General features: G+C 45.9%; 1 pseudogene; it reads left to right on the forward strand.

Moving 5' to 3' along the window:
• The first annotated feature begins 661 nt into the window (after positions 1–661).
• LOC113917053 lies at positions 662–827 on the forward strand (annotated as a pseudogene).
• The last annotated feature ends 8755 nt before the right edge of the window (positions 828–9582 follow it).

The raw sequence follows: 9582 nt of genomic DNA on the forward strand, positions 1-9582 counted from the left end.
ATCTGGGAGCACCTCTCTAAGACAAAGCTTGCAGTTCTAATCGTCTCCCGTGACCCACTTCCCTCTGTGGCCCAGAGCAAGTATCACTCTGATTTCTGGTGACTGTGCTCTGATCCCTTCTCTCAGACTTACCCACCCCTCCCGGGGAGGCGGGAAGAAACCATGAGGCAATCCCAAGGACCAGGCACAATTCCATTAACCCCAGAAACGAACCTCAGGTTCCCATCTGCCAGGTCCCACCTGCGATGAGGCTGAGGCTTCGTCCTCATTTATGAGCTTCTCCATTTTGCCTGTTATTATGTCCCTCCATATTAATGAGCAGGCTTAGGACATTCAGGATTTCCTTCATTAGTGTTTCCTCCTTCCTGAGCATTCTGTCTTAGGATTTTTATAGGTCATTTACGGCCTTGCAAAGTTTGACATTGTCCCAGGCAACTCAGTTTCTTCACTGGGAAGGACAAGGGACAGGATGACGAACAGAAATGTCTGGCTCACTCTACTGGGCAGGTGGGAGCTACTTCAGGTCAGGCTGAGGTGGCTCTTAATCCCCAAGGGCCAGAGGCTCACCATTTCCCGTCACTGGAGGGGCAAACCCAACACATACAGCTAGCGTGGAACTGAGGAGATTTTATATATACATTCTTCTAAAATTCAGAGGGCTAGCTTTGCGCAGTGGCAGTATCGTAGCCAATGAGGTTTATCCGAGGCGCGATTATTGCTAATTAAAATTCAGAGGGCTAGGGTGCTCAGGTGGCTCAGTTGGTTAAGCATCTGCCTTGGGCTCAGGTCATGATCTCAGGGTCCTGGGATCAAGCCCCTCTTTGGGGGGGGGGTCCCTGCTCAGCAGGGAGCCTACTTCTCCCTCTGCCTCTGCCCCTCCATCCCACTTGTACTCTCTCTCTCTCTAAAACAATAAAATAAAATAAAATAAAATAAAATAAAATAAAATAAAATAAAATAAAATAAAATAAAATAAAATAAAATAAAAAAGTAAAATAAAATAAAATAAAATTCAGAGGGCTAGGAACTGGTCTCCAGAGACAGCAGAGTCATAGTCACTGCTTTTTTGAGCTTCGGGTTTCTGAGCTAGATCTGGGAGGTGCTTTCAGCCACATCCTCAAGCTCTCTCAGGCTGAGGTGGGCAAGGGAAGGACCAGAGCGAGGAGGTACAGTCCCAGTCAACAAAAACACCTTTCTTTTCATTCCGCGGAGTTTGACACACGGGCACGCTTAATAAAACAGGTGGCCGGCACAGTGAATGCAAAGTGCTGATTCAGCCACATCTCTTTCCTTTCATCTTGGGCCCAGGAGTGTTTAACAGCCACGCTTAACAAGAAGAAATGGAATTTATCTCCTTAATAAGCCACCCTCAAGTCGCTGTGCTTAATCATGTTCATCTCCCAGGAGGCTGGTGGAGGGGAGCCTTTCTGGTTATATTAACAATTTCCCTGGTGTGCCTAAGAAGACCGTCTTGAGACGGTCTTTTAAGAAAACAACAACAAAGAAAAACCATTGATCTGGTTCTTTTGGAAAAACAAGTTTATAAAACATAGCACCTTGTGTGCATTCCCAATTTTGTGTGAAAGAGTCCGCTTACAGACAGGAAAATCGGTGGAAGGTTGAAAATGTTCGCATTGAATGGTAGGGTAATGTGATTTTAAAATTTTTAGTTATTTATTGCCTTTGGAGATTTTGATAAATTCCTTCAACAAACATCCATTACACTTGAGCATTCAGGAAAAAAGTAACCCCCCCAAAAGAGAAAAAAGTAACCCCCAGGATAGCCCTGGTAAATCGAACGCAAGCTTGGCTCAAACGATCTCCAACTCAGACAAAAAAATCTAGATGTCATAGCTAATTTCTGCTTTTATACCCCCTTCCTGGTTCAGCCCAGAAGTTGAAGCTAATGAGAAATTATCGTTCATCGTTTGTGTTTGCCTCTGTAGCATATTTTCCCCCTAGTCCTGGCTTCTTCCCATAGTGAGAACTGTCATAAAGTATGCAGCTGTCTTTCCACAGACCTCAAAAGTTGGGTTTCTCCTAACCTCTGCTTTATCCTGAAGGCCGGGGGTTAGAACTACTGTATGGTTCTCAGAGGTGGGGGGGCGGGGGGTGTTTATAGAAATTTGCTGGTTCAACCTGGGTTGGGGCGACCAGAGCCTCGGGGGGTGGGGGGGCAGTGTTCTCAGCAGGAGCTAGGGTGAGCAAGGCCTCAGAGAGAGGCTTCTGGTACGCTCTTCAGCTTCTTCAAAAACAGCATGATTCCCTCCCCACCCGCAGTTAGGCTTGGAAAGTCTTGACATCCCCCTACTGAGGAAAGAGAGGGGTTTACAAAAATGATCTGGAAGATCAGGAAGATGAAAACGGGCCATTTGAGAGTAAAACAACATTTTTGGCTGATGAAGCCTGAAAACTGATTGTGAACACCCAGGTGATAGTTTCCCAGGGATGGGGAGAAACACCTGAGCCCCTCCCCCCCCCAACAGGGCGAGTCCGCTGATTGCTGGGCAAGGCTCCTTGGATGTCCGCCTGAGCCTCCCTTCTGCCAGGCATGGCTGAGTGGCCCGGGGCTCCCCTGGGCCTGCCGACCCAAAGCTGCTATTGCAGATAGGAGGCTTCAAGCTTCAGAGGGGGCCCACTTATGTGAGGTGGAGTGCTGGGTGAAATAGGGGACTCGAATGAATACCAGGTCCACACTGGGGACTCAGTAAATGAATCCCATAAAGCAGTGGTTAAGGATGTGGACTTCGGAGCTGGTGGATCTGGGTTCACATTGCACCGAATGACCACTGCATAGGATTTTTGAGGGGATTAGGTATGACAGCTGACATGCAGTACAGAGACGGGCCCTGTACACGGGAACTTGGGGAGTGAAAGAGGGAGGAGGACACAAGATATTATGTATTTGTTGAAGCCCACAGAACTATACACCATAGAATGAACTGTATTTTGTGTAAGTTTTTTTAAAAAAATTGGCTATCTTGAGGATTTCTCCTGGTTTTGACATACTATGGATTTCCTCATCTGTGAGATAGAATTGTTGGGCGGAGGGCGCCTGGGTGGCTCAGTCAGTTAAGCATCTGCCTTTGGCTCTGGTCATGATCCCGGGGTCCTGGGATGGAGGCCCATGTCGAGCTGCCTGCTTAGCGGGGAGTCTCCTTCTACCTCTGCCTCTGCCCCTCCCAGTCCCCACTTGTGCTCTCTCAAATAAATAAATAGAATCTGAAAAAAAAAAAGGGTTGTTGGAAAGGAAGAATAAAATTGATATGATTTTGCTCATGGTGGGAAGAAAAGGGCCTCTATTCTCTTAATGCTTCATTCATCCACCACCCTGTCCTAGTACCACGCTGCCTCCCATCCCTTCAGGATTCACCTAGAAGTGGCCGAGGATGGTTAGTCAGAACCTCTTTCCATCGCCCAAAGCAGCAATACCACAGAGCTGCCCTGTCCAATATGGTAGCCACCGGTCACGTGCGGCTACCGAGACTTGACTCTCGGAGGCTAGTGCCACTGAGGACCTGAATTCTAAATTTTATTTAAGTTTAATTAATTTCTATTTAGATTTGGAAACTGGATCAGTATAAAATATTTTCCTATTAAGGACCACTTTATTGTTTTGGTAGGACTACATTATATTTTTAATATATTTTTATCATTAACTTTTTTTTTAAAGATTTTATTTATTCGAGAGAGAATGAGAGACAGAGAGCACGAGAGGGAGGAGGGTCAGAGGGAGAAGCAGACTCCCCGCTGAGCAGGGAGCCCGATGCGGGACTCGATTCCGGGACTCCAGGATCATGACCTGAGCCGAAGGCAGTCGCTTAACCAACTGAGCCACCCAGGCGCCCTATCATTAACTTTTTTATTGAGATGTAATTCAATACCACTAAATTTGCCATTTTAAAGTATACAACGCAGTGGCTGTCAGTATCTTCACAAGGTGATGCAATCATCACCACTAATTCCAGAACATTTTGCCACCCCAAAAAGAAAACTCATACCTATTAGCAATCACTCCACATTCCCCCTGCCCCCAGCCTCTGGCAACCATAATCTACTTTCCATCTCTATGTATTTGCCTGTTCTGGACAGTTCACATAGATGGAATCATTTAGTATATGCTCTTTTGTGTCTGGCTTCTTTCACTGAGCATATTTTTTTTAAGGTTTCATCCATGTTGCATTTATTCCTTTTTATGGCTGAATATGTAATATTCCTTTGAATGAATATACCACCTTTTGTTTATTCATCAGTTCATGGATATTTGGGTTGTTTCCACTTTTGGGCTACTAGCCCTTGAAAATGTAGCATCCAGGGGCACCTGGGTGGCTCAGTCGGTTAAGTGTCTGCCTTTGGCTCTGGTCATGACCTCCCGGTCCTGGGATCGAGCCCCATATCCTCAGCAGGGAACCTGCTTCTCCCTCTCCCTCTGCCTGCCACTCCCCCCTGCTTGTTGTGCTCTCTCTCTCTCTCTCTCTCTGTGTGTCAAATAAATAAATAAATAAATAAATAAATAAATAAATAAATAAATAAATAAAACCTAAAAAAAATAATGTAGCATCCACATTGAGATGTGTGGTAAGTGTAAAATATATTCCAGATTTTGAAGACTTGTACAAAAAAAGAATATAAAAACACCTCGTTAATTATTAGGTTGACCGTATGTTGAAATCATATTTTTTATCTGTTGACTTAAATAAAATATATCCTTCAAAAGAAATTAGGCTGCAAACAAGGCAGCAGAGGCACGAGCTGCTGAGGAGGAGGGCAGCTTCTCATCCTCAGCTCACCGGGCGCAGTGGCAGACCTGAAGGGAGGAGCGGGGCTGGCTGGGCAGCCAGAGCAGCCGCTTTGGGTCACCCTGCCTTGGCACCAAGGGCAGCGGTAGAGAGGGCAAGTCCAGGCAGGAGTTGGTAGATTAATTCCCCCCTGGCAGGGGACCCGGACCTAGAATTACGGGCAAAAGGAGTAATTGCAGTGGCCAATGGCAACAATGGCTTCTCCTGGCGCCTGGCCTGGGCTGTGCTGCAGAGCTGCTCAGGTCCGCACAAGCTCCCGGGCTCTGTTCACTAGCCCAGGAACAAGGGCAGCAACAGGAGAGGCCTCCTTGCCCCCTGGCACCAGGCACCTGGCTCCCGAGGGGCTTTCGGGAGGCTGGAGCCTGGCCCTGCGCTGTCATTACCCTGCGGGGTGGCCTTGGGCAAGTCCCTTCCACTCCGGGCCTTGTCCAGTGAGGGGATTGGACTAGATGATCTGGACTGTTTTCCAGCTTGAATATTTAATATAACTTTAATATTATTTAATAGTTAATATTTTAAAATACTTAATATAAATTTAATATTATATTAAATATGAATCTTTCAAATTGTAAATGGAAAAGTCCTGAGTCCAACAGACATGAGATCAGTGCTGGCTTTCTCCTTACCATTTGTCTAACTTCTCTGCTCTGGGTTTCTCCATCTTTAAAATGGAGTCAATAGCAAATAGTTCCCTCCCAGCGTTACTTTGAGGTTTAAATCAGATAATGGTTGCTGACACTTAGTGCTTACTAGGTACCAAGTACTGTCCTAAGTGCTTTGCACAGATGAGGGTGCTTAATCTCCCCACGAAACCCTCCAAGGCAGGTCTTATTAGTCCATTGCCAAGTGCATATACTGACAGTGTTTCGGAGCAAGGGTTTCGAACCCAGGCTGTCCAAAGTTCCTGCTGCATCATGTTAACCCACCCACCCCCCCACCCCCCGCACAGATAGGAGGCATAATAAATCCTCAGTAGATGCTAGAGGGCAGAGGGGAGCAGAATCCCATGATTGTTGATATACTTCAGTGGAAACACTGTTGAGCTCCCCGCTGAACAGATAAGGACACCAAACCCAAGAGGATAAAGTGACGTGTCCTGGGCCACCGCCAAGATGGTGACAGTGTGAAACCTAAGTATCCTGGCTCAGAGCTCCCCTAAGTATTTGAAACTGGAGTGGATCTCGAGTTACACATGCAAATCGGAGGGCAGATCAGTGGCCCCAACCCAGGCTGATCTCAGAACTTATCACTTGGTTGATTAACATCTGAATATCAGGGCAGTGCTTCTGGAAATGCCTTTGTCTTCCTCTGTGTATAGTCCCTGAATTTCATCTAGGTAGAATCCTTCATTGTTAGGTCTTGCATTTAATAAGAATTGTCTGGGGGCTCCTGGGCGGCTCAGACGGTTAAGCATCTGCCTTCGGCTCAGGTCATAATCCTAGGGTCCTGGGATCGAGCCCCGCATCTGGCTCCCTGCTCCGCGGGAGGCCTGCTTCTCCCTCTCCCACTCCCCCTGCTTGTGTTCCCTCTCGCTGTCTCTCTCTCTCTGTCAAATAAATAAAATCTTAAAAAAAAAAATTAAAAAAAAAATAAGAATTGTCTGCCCAGGGCACTTCAAAAATCACTCTTGGCTTGAGACTCAGTTCAAATATTTCTTGAATGTTTACTCTGGGTAGAACATGTACTAGGCACAGGACTACACAGAGATGAAGGAACTACCTCCCTACCCTGCCCTCCGGGAGTTCCCAGTTCAATCAGACAGATAAAAGAAAATCCCTTGCTCAAGAATAAGTGCTTAAAGATGGACAAAAATGATAAAAGCCAGTGTTGGTGATGGTGCAGAGAACAGTCACTCTCCTTCCCTACTGGTGGGAAAGGAAGTTGGTACAGCCTCTCTGGAGGGCAGTTTGGTAACAAGTATCAAAAGTCCTAAAATTGTGCCTACCCTCAAATGCTGCAATTCTATTTCCTGAGATTGGTCCCAAGGAAATAATTGTGGCTGGGTGCAAAGAAGTAGCTGTAGTTATATTAATGCAGCATTGATTATAACAATGAAATACTGGATGTAACAGGAATGTCTATCCTTGGGTGACTGGTAAATGATACCAGGTCTTCCATACAAAGGTCTTCATTGAATAGTTAATGCTGGAAAGAGATTCACATTATTGCCTAATGGGAGAAAAAAGGCAGGTAACAGAGTATCTACGGAGTGATGTCATTTTTCTGGTAAGAATATGTATTTGCGGGGCGCCTGGGTGGCTCAGTCGTTAAGCATCTGCCTTCGGCTCAGGTCATGACCCCGGGGTCCTGGGATGGAGCCCCACATCGGGCTCCATGCTCAGCAGGGAGTCTGCTTCTCCCTCTGCCCCTCTCCTTGCTCATGCTCTCCTTCTCTCTCAAATAAATAAAGTCTTTAAAAAAAAAAGAATATGTATTTGCTATGATAAGAGCACGGCATTATTTCAACCCTATAACATAGATCATTTCTTTTAAAAATTTTTGAAATAAACTTTTTAATATCATAGATGCTGTTTTTAATATCATTTGACAGTTGAGGAAGTGAGGTTCAGACAGTTTAGGAGACTAGCCCACATGTGAATAGCTGGGGTTAGAGTGCAGCTCAGAGAGTCTCTGCATTTAAGCCTGGGGCCAAGGCCTTCCTGTAAGCAGAGAAAAAGGTAGGGAAGAACACGGTGGTTCTCTTTGGATGAAAAATTAGTTATTTATTAAATGTATTATTTTATTCTTCATTATACTTATCTGCATTTTCATTGCCTCTCTCTCTCGCTCGCTCTCTCTAAGCATGGGTTGTTACTTTATTTCAAATAACACTGGCCTATTGACTCTACAAACCAAGAAGACCAAACACTTGAACTGTCAAGCGGGTTTTTTCCCTGCCACGCTCTCCACCTGCCAGGGGGTGTTTCAGGCTAAGAGCCAGGAAACCCTAAGGTCTAGTCTTCAGAACTACAATGAGGGGAACCTCATCCCCAGCCAGCCCCTCTCACGCAGGATCCCAAAGGGCAAGGTTCCAGCCAAAGGGGTCCAGTCTTCCCACCAGCCCCGGACCTCCAAGGCTGGGACCTCACATGCAATTCAAAGGTGGGCACTTGGGTCACTGTGGCCCCATTCCTCATTTCAGAATGAACTAGGCAAGCAGAAACCCAAAGCAGGTGGCAAGGATTCTTAAAAAAACAAAACAAAACAAAACAACAAGGGTTCATGTTTTTCCCAAATCAGCTAGGGATCCCCTAGTCACTACCCACCAGGGAGTTGGCTGACTCTTTCTACTCCCTGGGCTGATTGGGCGCAGTGGTAACCGTTCCCGATTCCAACTACCTGTCACAACTGCTCGTAGAGTGTCCCACCCTGGGCTTCCACCCTCTGAGGAAAGGCAGAGGCTGGAAGCAGGCCAAAGAATTGTTTGAGGGGGGTGGGAGGCGTGCGGAGGCAGGGAGTTGAAATCCTACTGAAAACAGCGAAATGATAGTAATAAACTCAACATTTACTGAAAACTTAAACATGCTGAGAGGTTTACGAGCTTTATTTCATTGAATCCTCCCTCAAAACGGTTATTACACCCATCTCGAGGGTGGGAGAACCCAGGCTGAGTGGTATTGAATAATTTGCCCAAGGTAATGCCATGCAGCTGATAAATGGTCCATGCAGTCAGGACTCTACACCCAAGTCCTCCTCTTGCTAAGCATCCCCTTCCGGGACCCATGGGAGCCCGTAAGAGCCTTTACACCTCTCAGAACACACACGTACATGCTAATTTTCAATTTCAAGGAAACCGTTTTCAAGTCCCTTGACCAGGAAGATCTCACATTTCTTCTGGATTTATGTGATGCCGCCTTGGAAATAGTCCAGCTCAACGCCTCTGAGGCACCCTGGGTTTGTCTGCTATTATCAGTCCTACACGTTTCTGTGACCTTGGGTCTCACTATCTCCATGTAAAATGGAGACTGATAATAATATACACAGACACATCCGCACACAATCATACACTGACCAGAAAGTTGGCAATATACTCTGCTTTTGTCTGCATTATAATGTAATATAGCTAAACCATTTGCATTTGTTATTCTTATTTGCCCGTTTTCAGACTTAATGGCTACTCTGTTTATCTTGTGGGGGTTTTATGTGTGTGTGTGTGTGTGTGTGTGTGTGTGTGATGAATGTGTGTGTGTGATAATGGAATGTGTGAGGAATTTAGCATACAGCCTGACACACAGCAGGTGCTTAATACATGAGATCTACTGTTGTTTTCCTTTATTTTTATGAATCTGGCCTCAACTCAATCTCACCAATGTTAGTTCATTGCTTGCTATGTGCGGGCTCCAGGGGGAAGCTCACATGCAGCGGGGGAAGGAAATAGACACGCTTATGAAGAATTCTCCTGGAGGGCAGTCTATATTAAAGTGATGTGCTGGGGCGCCTGGGTGGCTCAGTCGGTTAAGCGTCTGACTTCGGCTCAGGTCATGATCCCAGGGTCCTGGGATTGAGTCCTGCATTGGGCTCCCTGCTCAGCGGGGAGCCTGCTTCTCCCTCTCCTTCTGCCCCTCCCCCCTGCTTGTGCTCTCTCCCTCTAATAAATAAAATCTAAAAAAAAAAAAAAAAAAGTGATGTACTGCCTGTGTAGACAAAGTGCTTTGAGAAAATAATGGACAAGGGAGTGAATTCTTGCCAGGAAGACCTAAGTGGTAAGGTTTTTATTCTTAGATTAAATGTACAATACAGATAAGTGCACAGATCTTAAATGTACAGTTTGGTGAATTTTGAC

This window comes from Zalophus californianus, chromosome 4 (genome assembly GCF_009762305.2).
Source record: "Zalophus californianus isolate mZalCal1 chromosome 4, mZalCal1.pri.v2, whole genome shotgun sequence".
Classification (NCBI taxonomy): domain Eukaryota; kingdom Metazoa; phylum Chordata; class Mammalia; order Carnivora; family Otariidae; genus Zalophus; species Zalophus californianus.